Raw genomic sequence first — 13,983 nt, 5'->3', positions numbered from 1 at the left:
GGCAGGACAGGCTTGGCATGATCCACAAAACAAGGAATGAGCATGATCTGGGAATGTTTCCGCAAGGAATAAACACGACAGGTGTGTATATATGGAGTCTGACCAGGTGAAACAAGAAGACAGATTAACTAGGTGCAGGTGAACCGGATAATGTTGATTGACAGAAGAACAAGACGTGGCTGGAGCAAAACAGAGACTCTTGAACACAAACTAACAGAAACTAGAAAAACATGAAACAAAAGCATAACCAGATCTGAAAACCAAACTTGACAAAACATGAACAAGACGACAAAACTAAGGCATGACCAGAAAAACAAACAGAAACATGATTAAAAAATCTAACAACAACAATAATAATAATAATAATAATAATAATAATAATAATAATAATAAACAGAAGAACAATTCAAAACCTTAACTGTGAAAAACATAAAGAAAAACCCCGAAACCAAACAAACACCAAATCATAACAGTAGTTGCGGATAAATCTCCGGTAGAAATTTGCAAATCAAAGGAATCTCTGGAGCTGTTTGCGTGAATCTGGGAGTGGCCATTCCAGGACTGCTTTGATTTTGTCCGGATCTGAGCGAACCTGTCCACCCTCTAGAATGAACTCCAGGAAGGTGACTGAACTCTTACGGAACTTGCATTTTTCTGCTTTAATGAAAAGCCGATTTTCCAAGAGACGTTGCAGAACTTGACGGACATGGTGGCGATGTTCGATGATGTTCTTAGAATAAATGAAAATGTCATCTAAGTAAACAAAAACAAATATATTCAAAAAATCTCTCAGCACATTGTTCACTAACGCCTGAAACACTGCAGGCGCATTGCTAAGTCCAAATGACACAACCAAATATTCAAAATGCCCTAGGGGCATCATTAGTGCTGTCTTCCACTTGTCTTCCTTGCGAATCCGGACGAGGTGGTAAGCATTTCGTAAGTCCAACTTAACAAAGTCCATTGAACACAATTGGACTGGTTCAAAAGCAGATGAGAGTAATGGTAAGGGATGTTTATTCTTAACTGTGATTTGATTAAGTCCACGGTAATTAATACATGGGTGTAATGATCCATCCTTTTTGCCGACAAAGAAAAAACCAGCACCAAGTTGAGAGGATGATGGGCGGATGATTCCAGCTGCCAGAGACTCAGAAATATATTTCTCCATGGTAATCTGTTCAGGGTGAGAAATATTTTATAGCCGACTTGATGGTAAAGGTGCTCCAGGAAGAAGATCAATTGCACAGTCATAGGGCCGGTGAGGAGGGAGAGAGAGGGCCCTGGATTTGCTGAAAACAATTTTCAGGTCATGATATTCAGAGGGAACTTGAGTGAGATCTGAAGGCTCCTCCCCCTTATGGTCTATAACCGGGATGTTAGGTGAAACAGCTGACTGTAAACAAAGAGACAAACATTTAGATGACCAGGATTCGACTTGAACTTCTGCCCAGTTAAGATGGGGATTATGAATCTGCAGGCAGGGAAAGCCTAGGACTACAGAACTCTTGAGAAATGGGAAAAACAAGAAGCGAAATATACAGTGCCTTGCGAAAGTATTCGGCTCCTCTCATCCATATGTCATCAGAGAGTTTGGAGGAAAAAATAAATGCATCCATATTGATTTGGCTAAAATTTGTTTTGATGTCACTGTTTTTGCCCAAATGACAGCTAAATCTGCAGCTGCAATAATGATGTAGTTTTTACTTTTATTCTCCTCTCTGGCTTGCTTAATCCAGACTTAAAAGCTTAATTATTGAGCTAAAATTATTATAAACTTTGTATAAAAAATAAAACTGGAGTTGTTTTAGGACAATAAGCAGCCATGCTGTCTTTCAGATCAGGATCCCCCCTTGTGTGTTAATATTGACATTTTTACCACCATGTGGGAGTACTTCAGTGTCTTTGGACGATTCCGGATTCTGTTTCCCGATTTTAGATAAACAAATGATAATGTATGTATTGGAGGGAAAAATATGAGTCCAAATACAGTATCTGCCCTAGTTCTGTTGAGTCTTGGCCTTACACTATAGAGCATGATTAACCAGAAATCAAAACCTTTGATCATGAATGCTGCTTCTGTTTCTTATCTTATTGACTAGGTTTGCTTTTGTTTTTTCATCAGATACCTGGCCCACTCAGAGCTCGCCCCCCTGCGCGCTCCCCTCATTCCCATGGAGCACTGCACCACCCGATTCTTCGAGGCGTGTGACGCTGACAGCGACAAATACATCGCCCTGGAGGAGTGGGCCTCCTGCTTCGGCATCAAAGAGCGTGAGTGAACCACTCCCGTTTAGTTTTTTTTTATAAATACTGTGTAACCTGTGACACACAACACATTCCACACTATCAATATTTGTTAAACAAAGATGAAGCAAACACGGAAAAGCTGTGAGAGATCATCCAACTAGTTTAGCAGAAAAAGCTTTTGTTTTCTGTATGACTTTATCAGTCTAAACTCTTTCTTCCAATGCTGCTTTACCTCACAGAGCTTTGTAGGCATTTGTGTCTGTATGGCTTGATTAAGGAACCATCTCAGTTTTCAGTCATGTAGATCTCTGGACTTTGCCTGGGCCATTGCAACGCCTTGCTTCCTTTTCCACTATTCTGTTTTAGATGTATGTTTGGTTTCATTGTCCTGTTGATAAGCAAGTGTAAGCCAAGCCTTAGCTGTTGGACATCAGTATTAGCATTAAATCTGAATCTAGATTATTTTTATACAGACTCAGAAATGTTTTGGTTGACTTGTTGACTGCAAAGTCTTCAAGTCCTTTCACTACGAAACTATTGCTCTTGTCAACTGTTTTGACATCTTTAGGCTAGTATCTAGTGTTTAGTTTTCTCCAAACATGGTGAAATTAAATATTTTCCAACATTCCTCAACTACAGTATCTTGCAAAAGTATTCGGCCCTCTTGAACTTTTCAACCTTTTGCCACATTTCAGGCTTCAAACATAAAGATATAAATTTTTAATTTTTTGTGAAGAATCAACAACAAGTGGGACACAATCGTGAAGTGGAATGAAATTTATTGGATGTGTCAAACTTGTTTAACAAATTAAAAACTGAAAAGTGGGGCGTGCAATATTATTCGGCCTCTTTACTTTCAGTGCAGCAAACTCACTCCAGTAGTTCAGTGAGGATCTCTGAATGATCCAATGTTGTCCCAAATGACTGATGATGATAAATAGAATCAACCTGTGTGCAATCAAGTCTCCGTACAAATGCACCTGCTCTGTGATAGTCTCAGGGTTCTGTTCAAACCGCGGAGAGCATCATGAAGACCAAGGAACACACCAGGCAGGTCCAAGATACTGTTGTGGAGAAGTTTAAAGCCAGATTTGGATACAAAAAGATTTCCCAAGCTTTAAACATCCCAAGGAGCACTGTGCAAGCAATCATATTGAAATGGAAGGAGTATCAGACCACTGCAAATCTACCAAGACCCGGCCGTCTCTCTAAACTTTCATCTTGAACAAGGAGAAAACTGATCAGAGATGCAGCCAAGAGGCCCATGATCACTCTGGATGAACTGCAGAGATCTACAACTGAGGTGGGAGAGTCTGTCCATAGGACAACAATCAGTCGTACACTGCACAAATCTGGCCTTTATGGAAGAGTGGCAAGAAGAAAGCCATTTCTCAAAGATATCCATAAAAAGTCTCGTTTAAAGTTTGCCACAAGCCACCTGGGAGACACACCAAACATGTGGAAGAAGGTGCTCTGGTCAGATGAAACCAAAATCCAACTGTTTGGCCACAATGCAAAACGATATGTTTGGTGTAAAAGCAACACAGCTCATCACCCTGAACACACAATCCCCTGGTGGCAGCATCATGGTCTGGGCCTGCTTTTCGTCAGGAGGGACAGGGAAGATGGTCAAAATTGATGGGAAGATGGATGGGGCCAAATACAGGACCATTCTGGAAGAAAACCTGTTGGAGTCTGCAAGAGACCTGAGACTGGGACGGAGATTTATCTTCCAACAAGACAATGATCCAAAACATAAAGCCAAATCTACAATGGAATGGTTCACAAATAAACGTATCCAGGTGTTGGAATGGCCAAGTCAAAGTCCAGACCTGAATCCAATCGAGAATCTGTGGAAAGAGCTGAAGACTGCTGTTCACGAACGCTCTCCATCCAACCTCACTGAGCTCGAGCTGTTTTGCAAGGAAGAATGGGCAAGAATTTCAGTCTCTCGATGTGCAAAACTGATAGAGAAATACCCCAAGTGACTTGCAGCTGTAATTGCAGCAAAGGGTGGCGCTACAAAGTATTAATGCAAGGGGGCCGAATAATATTCCACGCCCCACTTTTCAGTTTTTTATTTGTTAAAAAAGTTTGATACATCCAATAAATTTCATTCCACTTCACGATTGTGCCCCACTTGTTGTTGATTCTTCACAAAAAATTTGAATTTTATATCTTTATGTTTGAAGCTTGAAATGTGGGAAGAAGTTGAACAGTTCAAGGGGGCCAAATACTTTCGCAAGGCACTGAATAAAATCTTGACATCATCGTGAGGAAAAGATTGAGGTGACCAGTTGAACACCAACTTACACCTTAGCAGAAACCCTCCACAGTCTCTGATTTCTCCAGAAAATGTCTCCGGATTAGGGGAAGTTACGTCACGTCCAGGAAGTAATTGTTGAGACAGCGGAGTTTCGGTAGCGCCACCAGGCGAAGGGGAGTCCTTGGTACTGAGGATATGCTGCAAGAGAGAGAGATTTGTTCAAGCTGCCAGTTAGTTTGTTTCTGTTGTTCGTGGAGTGAGCGGAGAGATGAACCTTGAGCCTGAATTTGGTGACTATGTTCGGAAAGAGTTCTTTTAAGTGTGTCTGCTGAGTTGCTTTTGACCTGAGTGTTCTGTCATTTTGTTTGTTGCTGATTTGACCCACATGCAGAAAACACTCAAAAAGATTATAAAGTGTAAAGCGATTATTTTATCACAGGATCGTGGAAGGCATGGTCCGGGACAGGAACTCCTTGGCTGCATGGAGAAGTAACAGGTAAGTGGAGGATTGTAACAGTTAGGATTTGTTGTGTAATGTATCTTACAGTCGTAGGTGTGGATGGTTCACTGGAGGAGATAAGGTTCTGGGCCTGGTAAGCTTGGTAAGCCTGGTTACGTAGGTTTGACTGATCCTTCCCAAGGATCAGAACTTAGGTTCGGTGCGTTCTTTCAGATGGAGTCCAGAGGTGCCACTTGTTTGATGGTGGACAGGGTTCACTCGGAGGAAGATGAGGTTATGAAGTCCGGTTGCTGCCAGCGGAGCTTGATGGAATATCCAAACTCGAATTCTTGGCATAAAAAGGTGAAGGCAGGTAGGTTCTTCAAAGGAACTTGAGCTGTGTCCAAAACTGAACCTGGAAAGTAAGGACAAGATCAATAAGTCTAGGCTGAGCATAAACATGGAGTTCGTTTACTTTGGCCAATTGAATGTACTGCAGAGACAAAACACTCAGGTGTCGAAGTGCTGGCAGCATGCTCCTTTTAAACCTCCCAGCTGATCACGGAGATGGAAAACACCTGTCCTTAACCCAACAGAGCACACGCGGCACCGAGGGGTGAAGCACAGTTAATAGCAGGCACAAAATAAAGTCAGCAACACCCAGAACCTGACAATACCGGAGAAGTTTGAGATATTGACAGACATTAATGAGGATTTCGTATAGCGCTATATATCATAAAACAATCTAATATTTAAAAGATTTAACATACCACTGGCTAAAGATAAGAGGTTGCTATGGCTACAACCAAGAATCTTTTCAAAGGTTAATTGGGGGAAGTGGTTAAAATATGTGATGTGTACTTCAGATCTTTGTGTTCATACTTACTACATGGTCGTTTTGTTTACTTTGATAATTGTTTTGCCTTGTTTTTTTAATTATTTGTCAACAGAACTGTGATGTTTTAGCTAAATTTAAATATCTATTAATAACCTGCATTATATAGAACAAATTTAAAAAAAGCTTTCACTTTCAAAAACATAAACATAGTTTAAAATCCATATTTCTTAAATCATTGTTAAGTTTTTTAAGCAGGACTGGTACTGTAATGTGCAATATAAGTGGCATTATAATACCGGGAAATACCCGTGTGACTACATTATTTTTCAATGAATGCCCTTTAAGCCAGTTATCTATTAGGTAAGATGTTAGTTTTTTTCTTCCATATATTTGTCCATAATATATGTCAAAGTGTAAATCTGTGTATCTGCATTTTTTGTGATATTTGTTAAATTCTTTGTATCATTTATGTCAAGCTCCCTCCATCGCTGGTGGGGTCACTCTGGGAGCTACGCAGGCCCCACACAATGCCGTGGCAGCAGTGTGGCTTTTACTGGGCCTTGTACTGCTGCTTTTACGAGAGCCAGACAGACGGATCCCCTTCACGCCGTAAAGCCATCAACAAGGGGAACAAAGAGGGCAGGTGCTGAGGACTGCATTGAGTGCTCACCTGCACCCAGCAGGGGAATATAGTGCGTCCAGCCATGCCAAGAGGCCCTCCACATTCACAACCCCACTCACCAGGCACTAATGGGCTAAGATGGCAAGCCAAAGAGAAATTATTTCTCTTTCTAGACTGAAGCAAATCATCCGCCAGCGGCGTCAAATATGACAGTACATGTAGGCAATGTTTTGTTCGAACAAACTTGGCTTCTGCAATATGTAAAACATCCTGTAACAAGTTGCTGCTAAATTGTGTAATTATCAACCTTTGAAAATTGATAGTGATGGTGGTCGACTCTTGGACCTGCTACGCAGATTTGTGTTTCCTTTTAAAAAAAGAAAGATTAACATTGATTTTCTTGCAAAAGTACCAATACCAAAGAATGTATTTTATTAGGATCTTATTTCATAGGCCAACACAGGAGAGCACATAATTGCAAAGTGGAAGGAAACTTATACTTTTATACAACTTTGTTAAAAATAATGATTTAGTAAGACTGTATTGTCTTTGTTGTATTCTGTTCTTTGTGCATTGATTTGGATTCTTATTTTAGTGTGAATCTTTAGTTTTTAATTCAGTAGATCCTTATGTGTCCTGTGTTTACTTCTGTGTTAATGAGACATTTTCCCTTAGCTCCTTAGTTCAGGTCCTCACCAAGCTTCTCTGTATTCGGTTAATTATACACACCTGGTTCCCATGTCGCTAATCAGCTCCCATTGTCTCACCTGTTTGCCATTAGTCTCCAGTTTCCTTGGTGTCTCAGAGTCTGCACTGGTCCAACTCTGTCACAAACCTTGACAACTTTCTTGGTGGTGTGAAGAAAACTATCATTGAAAAAAGCCTTAAAATGTCAGATTTCCACTTTACCACAAGAATTTAATGGACAGAGCAAATAAGTGCAAGAATGTAATCTGGTCACATTAGGCCAAATTATTATTTTTTGGCTGGATACAAAATGCTCTGTGTGGCAGAAAGCACTGAGAAACATGGTGGTGGCATCATGCATTTCTTCAACAGGGACAGGGAAGAGTTGATGGCAAGATGGATGGAGCTAAATACAGGACAATCCCACATGAAAACATGTTAGAGGCTGCAAAAGATGTGAGACTGGGATGAAGGTTTACCTCCCAGCAGGACCATCACCCTAAAATACAGCTAAAGCTACAATAGAGTGGTTCAGATGGTGCCCCATAGCCTAAAATCATTCAGTTAAAATTACTTATGGGTCACAAAAAATATATTTTTAAAAATTAAAAACACAAGAATAATTTCCTTTGTGAATTTTTTAACCCATTCAACATAAAAATAAGCACCCAATATTATAATGACACAAATAAATGGTCCAATTTTCATACAAAAGGGATTTGTGAACATAAAAAGGGTCTTATTAAAAAAAAGTCATACAATGAAACTGAAATTAAGAAATATTTTGAGTCTTACCTAACATTTTTCAATTTAAGATTTGAATGTTGCATCTTGTTTGAAAGGCCTTGCATCAATGAAAAGGAGACCCTATAGAATAAAAGGTGTCCATGTGCATTAGCAAAACTTGTGCCGTTTGTGAACCTCTGTCGGGGGCTGCACAAAATCCTAAAAATGTGAGGCAGGACTTGAAAATAAATGTTTACACAGGCTCCTAATCCAATTAATCAGAGCTTGAGCTTTGTTATAAAACAGAATTGGCAAAAATTTCAATCTCTAGATGTGTCAATCTGGAAGAAACATTCCCATTTCTACCAGTATGCCAATTGGTAAAATGTAAAACTCAGCCGATTGTGGAGAGTCACTATCTTTACAGAATAATTTTGACTGTACAGTAAAGGATAATTTATAACTTTGGAAAAAAAATACTGTACGATTATTAAAAATAGTGTAATTAGAAGTGGAAACCTGTGCAAATGACAGCAGGGATGTAAACTCATTGAGTTGGTTGGGAGAGGTGATGGTTATTAAGTCTAACAGCTGCTGGGAGGAAGGATCTGCAATAACTCTCCTTTGTCCACCTAGGATGCAACAGTCTGTCACTAAAGGAGCTCTCCAGTTCTGCAACAGCTTCATGCATGAGGTGGGGGACCTTGTCCAACAATGATGCTATTTTTGCTAGTCCTTCTGTCTCCCACCACCTGCACTGGGTCAAGGGGGCATCTTAGGACACCACTGGCCTTCCTGATGAGCTGATCCAACCTCTCTCTCTAAGCTGTAGTTAAGCTAATGCGCCAACATACTACAACATGGAAGATGGCTGATGTACTCCAAAAGACCTCAGTCTCCTCAGCAAAGTAGTAGAATCTTCTCTAATCCTTCCTGTAAAGAGCATCAATGTTGTGATTTCAGTCCAGTTTATTGTTCAGCTGAACACCCACCTACTTATGAGAGCTAACTTATATTCAGTGTCAGTTTCCTGGATGTTAACCGCTGTCAGTGTGCTGGGTCTACGCTTGCAGAAATCTGCCACCAGCTCCTTAGTTTTCCCTGTGTTGATCAGGAGGTGGTTCCAACATAAACTGGTTCCGTTTCGAATCAGTTTATGTTGGTCAATTGCACAAAATCCCAAAAAACATAAATTGAAGGTTGAGGTTGAATTATTGGAAGGTTTGAATACTTTTGCAGCGCACCGTGGCAAGTGTTTTTGTGTCAGTACATGGTTGGGGATTTATTAAACTGTTTACCTAGTTAAAGCAAAATATAAGTGGGCCCTGTGGGGATTTCAGACAGACAGAGAGCTCAGAGAAGACATATGGTAAACCTAAGCCACAGGTAGGCATGGCATGAGGCAGGCAGTCAGCAGGGGCAGACTTTGAGCTGCTGCTCTGGTTGAAGTGACAGATGTGTGGTGAATCTTTAACTCCTCTAACTCCCCACTGTCACTGCATCTGTCTCCACTCTCTGTGAGGATGACCCAGCCCCTCCTGTGAGAATAATATCTAGCTAAAGAGGGAACTATCACTTGACATATTGATTAGTCCAGCTTGCCCTGGCCAGCTTCATTTAATGACCTCTGGGAGTCATTATTGTCTTTATGATCAGTTCACACTTTTCCTTACCATATGGGAATCCTCCTGTTGCAACCTTAAGGGTGAGATTTATAACCTGCCTCAATTGAAGACGTGTTCACTTCTTTACTTATTGAAAATCTGAAGATGTTCCAGTTTGTTTGCATGTATAATAATCTTTTACAAAATAATTAGGTCACACCACACAACAGGTTCAAATACAATAGCATGCACAGGGGGCAAGTATGCTCCAATCTTTAACAGCAACCTTATTCACTGTCTCTATTTAAATCCTTCTATAGAAAACATATCACTGACAGTATAAGTGATACATCCCACTTTCTTCCCATTTACACGTTCTGTCTAATCTCCTCAGACGGCCCAAATGGCAGGGACAGTGTCCCACTCTGTTTCCCCACTCAGCCATGGCACTGGCAAGAGAGGTTTATTTTAATTGAAAATTAGCTAAACAAAACAAGGGCAAGAGGATCCCTGAATAGGGCCCCTTTCTCCGGGAGCTCCTGTGCCGTTGAATAATGCATATGGGAGAAAGTAAACAGCAGCCGTGGGCCTTGCTGGGGGAACAATGGGCCGCACACAGCCCAACCAGGGCGCCTGATTTTATTACTGGCCTGTCAATCCCCCCAGCCTGGGAACTGTGGGACCTAGGCCAGGCAGCAGCTGCTGACCGCTCCGCGCTGACCCAACACTCCCAGCAACCTGCAGGAGGAAGCTCTCACACCGCTGCATACCTCTGTGCACCGCACTGTCCACTCCTAATCTCTCCATTCACACACTCAGTGTGGACTAACTGATTCCATTTCCTGTCAAACTAGATGATCCGTTTAGTCTGATTCATCCAAACTAAATCAAGTTTACTATTTCAAATATTCTACAATCGAAGTGTGGTGGAGGGGTACAATTTTAACTGCAACTGACCTGACACATTTTATTAGAAAAAGTAATTTTATTTTGACTTGATAAATTCTCATTTTCAAGGTTCTGGTCTGTGGTCACTGTGGCTGCTTCTGAACTTTTTCCTTCCACCAGATATTGTTGTGTTTGTTTGTGTGACTGTGTTCGCTCTGCATTGAGATTCTGGTCTTGCTTCAGGTTTCTGCCAAGTCCCGGTTGCCATGCCTACTTGCGACCGGTCTCCCAGGATGAGTAATGATGTGATGTGGCTCTGCTTTAAAGTCCCAACAAAGACCTTATTACCACTGCAGCACCTCATAACACACCATTGTTGTCAAGTGCTCCTGATATTAACCTGCTTGCTCATGGGCTTCCTCCCTTCATGCTGGAAGTGTGTGTGTGTGTGTGTGTGTGTGTGTGTGTGTCTGTGTGTGTGTGTTCCTGTCTTGGCATCAGAGTGAGAACCATTTTCCCGATTTCACCATCAAATTGAGGACCGTTTGTACCAAAGTGAGGACATTTTGCTGGTCCTCACTACCTATTTTGCTAACGGTTAGGTTTAGGACTAAGATGTGAATTGAGTTTAGGTTAAGGTTAGGGTTAGGCATGCACTGGTAATGGTTAGGTTTAGGGTTATTGTCAGGGTTAGGGCATAGAAAAGGTTGAAAATGACTGAAAATCAATGGAAGTCAATGGGAGTCAACACATGGTCCTCACTACATATAGCAAAACAAGAGTGTGTGTGTGTGTGTGTGTGTGTGTGTGTGTGTGTGTGTGTGTGTGTGTGTGTGTGTGTGTGTGTGCGTGTGTGTGCGTGTGTGTGTGTGTGTGTGTGTGAGCAAGTGCAATGTTGTAAGCATTTTTGGAGAAAACATAGATGAAAGTTGCCAAAAACTGGCCAAACTTTGAATTTTAATTTAACCGATAACCAACTTAAAATGAGCAATTTGTGTTTTTTAATGCTGTAATTTCTTTCATATTTAGACTGCCAATGGGTTTCATTGAATATTATTATTATTATTTCTACATTCTGTTATAGAGCATCTACAATATACCTTACATGCAAAATGTAACAAAAATACCACTGCACACAACACTAAATACCTCATTCTCACAAAGAAATATGGTGGCGGCAGCATAATGCTGTGGGAATACTGCTTTGGGTCAGTTCAACATTTTAATCGATTTTCATCATCAAATAAAAGCACACATATTTTCTCCAAAAGCAAAAGAAGACATTGCAGACCTCAAATTAATGCTTTGCAAAAACAGAATTAACACACATATCCACAGATAAAATTTTGAAAGGTTTTTATAAAATATGACTTTATTTATATTCTTTGTTTATTCATTAAATCTTGTAAGGCAAACTTCTTGTTTGTTTCAATCTGTCATGATTAGGTTGTGAAGGACCCAAGAACAAAGACTGCCTGAGGTGAAAACTGAGTTTTTAATAAAAAAAAAAAGAGAGAAACTTGCAAATATACTCTTGCTCAGGGAGAAAGGACATCAAGCTAAAGAAATACTGCGTATCCAAAGGTGTTCCCCAGGGATCTGTCCTGGGGTTGGTCTCATTCATTTTATGCATTAGCAATGTTGGTCAAAGAGTATAAAACACTGATTTCTGCTTTTTTGATGTTGAGAATACTGTGATGTATTCTATTAGATTCACATATCTTTATGGATTTTATGACCTGTTGGCACTTTTGCTGTTTTAATCTAGCTGTGAATGTTAAAATAAAACTAATTTTGTGCTGTTCTCCAACGTTTATGAATGCCTCTTCAGAGTGCTTATTTGATACTGACCACGAAGCTTTGTGATTCCTCACAAACTAAAACTCATCAAATATTTTATATTAAAAGTTGATCTGCTTTGTCAGTGCAAAGATCAACCTATATATCCTTGTTAATGAAACTATTATTGACATTCTACCTTCAGTTCAGGCACCTTAGATCCTCCAACATAAGTTACCCCATTCTTTCACATATCCTGTTTTTATTAACCATGTCGAGGATTTATACTGAGTTTAAAAAAAGCATTCGGATTTTCTTTCCTCCCCTGCTGGAATCAGATCCAGAATAACTGAATTTGAAGTCTTAGTGAACAGCTTTCAAGCATTATCACCGATATCAGTTATCTAGAGGTAAATGTTTGGAGGATTATTTAGCTTATGATTAAACTAGAAACATACCTTTTAGTGTTTATTGTTTACATTTTAATGACCTTTTCTTATTTGTAATTTGCATTGTTTTGTGTGTGTGTTGTATTTTATTGTTTTTTTGAGCTGCTGCTATCTTGGCCAAGACACTCTCATAAGTGAGATTTAAAACCTTATGGGTTTTTTTCCTGGTTGAATTATGTACAAATAAAGTAAACAGATAAACATAAAACAAACACATTCATTCCAAATAATAATAATCCCATTTTATGTGCCCAACAGTATTCCCAAGCCTGTGAACTATCCACAGAGCCAGACCTCAGCAAACGAGGGTTGTGTCAAAGTGTGTGTTTGACACACTGGGGCACGGCTATATAGGCAGGATGATGCCACAGGATGTTTGAATGTTTGACTTGGTTAAACAACATCCTCTGACAGAGACACCACAGGCTGCAGATGAAGTGAGAGATAAAAACAACTGTGATCTAGGCCTTCACACCAGCCATTGTGGCTGCTTATCTCTAATGGGAGGCTTTCTGCTAATGACAAAGAGTAGAGAGGTGGAGATAGAGGGAGAGTTTGTCTCCGATAGCGAACAAAACACATTTCTTTCGTTAATTAAGCTATAGTTTGAGCACTGTACGCCCCAAAGAAAGTGTGAACTCATTAGAAATCGTAATTTGTTCGTAAATATCAGCACATACACATTTACAGTCCTGTTCAACAGGTTTTCAGTCCTCTTCACTTTTCTTTCAAGAATCAAGGCTTTCTTGGAATACTTTGAAATGCTCACGGCTTTGTGAAGGTCTTTCAAAGTTTTTCTTTGGACTTTGGCTGTTTTTTTAACTTGTTTTCTGTCCAGTCCTCATATTTGACCATAACAGCCATTATAATGCGCTATTTAAAAATTAGTAAAGTCGACAGGTTAAAGACAAAAGAAGTGCAGAAAAGGGAGAAGTAGTATTCAATCCAGCAAAGAGCTGACACAGGACTGGAGAGATGCATAATTCTTCAGTTCCCTTCACACACTGGACATCCATGGAGATCTTTTCTTATGGATTGACCAGACCATTAAATTTTTTTTAGCCCAGAAAATTGCAGTGAGAATTGACCTTTTTAACCTACCCATCCTAAAAAATGACCTAAACATAAACCAAATCTTTAGCTTGACCACATTTTCATGTTGTTTATATCGTCCCCTTAGCAGAAGGTAGAAGATGCTGACAGGCTTAATAAACTGTTCCCAAAGGTCAGTAATGTTGCTACGGTGGAACTCAACTCTCTGATAGATTAGAGAGAAGGATGCGGTTCAAGCTCAGAACAATAATGCGAAACACCTCTCACTCTCTCTGTTACATGTAGGGTTGGTTGCAGAAGGTCTTTTAACAACAGACTGTAACACCACTTAGCACCACAGGAAATCCTTTCTGCCTGTGATCATTAGACTGTACAGCTCATA

General features: G+C 40.1%; 2 long non-coding RNA genes across 4 annotated transcripts in view; one reads left to right on the top strand and one right to left on the bottom strand.

The window, feature by feature from the left end:
* LOC124860457 overlaps positions 1 to 10,791 on the top strand; it is an 81,138-nt gene extending 70,347 nt beyond the window's left edge. For 2 of the 3 annotated variants that reach the window (XR_007036360.1, XR_007036362.1), the window contains exons 4-6: positions 2,126 to 2,274; positions 4,956 to 5,012; positions 6,270 to 10,791. This is a non-coding gene — a long non-coding RNA (uncharacterized LOC124860457). Of the gene's footprint in view, positions 1 to 2,125; positions 2,275 to 4,955; positions 5,013 to 5,189; positions 5,329 to 6,269 lie in introns of all 3 variants that reach the window. The other variant, XR_007036361.1, reaches the window with a different exon arrangement.
* On the bottom strand, positions 414 to 5,203 carry LOC124860458. Its single transcript, XR_007036363.1, has 3 exons — positions 5,062 to 5,203; positions 4,564 to 4,714; positions 414 to 1,396 (listed from the first exon to the last, which is right to left on the bottom strand). It is a non-coding gene; the product is annotated as an uncharacterized LOC124860458 (long non-coding RNA).
* Positions 10,792 to 13,983: the final 3,192 nt, after the last annotated feature.

The sequence above is a fragment of the Girardinichthys multiradiatus genome, chromosome 23 (assembly GCF_021462225.1).
Source record: "Girardinichthys multiradiatus isolate DD_20200921_A chromosome 23, DD_fGirMul_XY1, whole genome shotgun sequence".
NCBI classification, from domain to species: Eukaryota; Metazoa; Chordata; class Actinopteri; order Cyprinodontiformes; family Goodeidae; genus Girardinichthys; species Girardinichthys multiradiatus.
The sequence above is the reverse complement of the archived record's forward strand: the minus strand, read 5'-3'. Positions and strand labels throughout refer to the sequence as shown.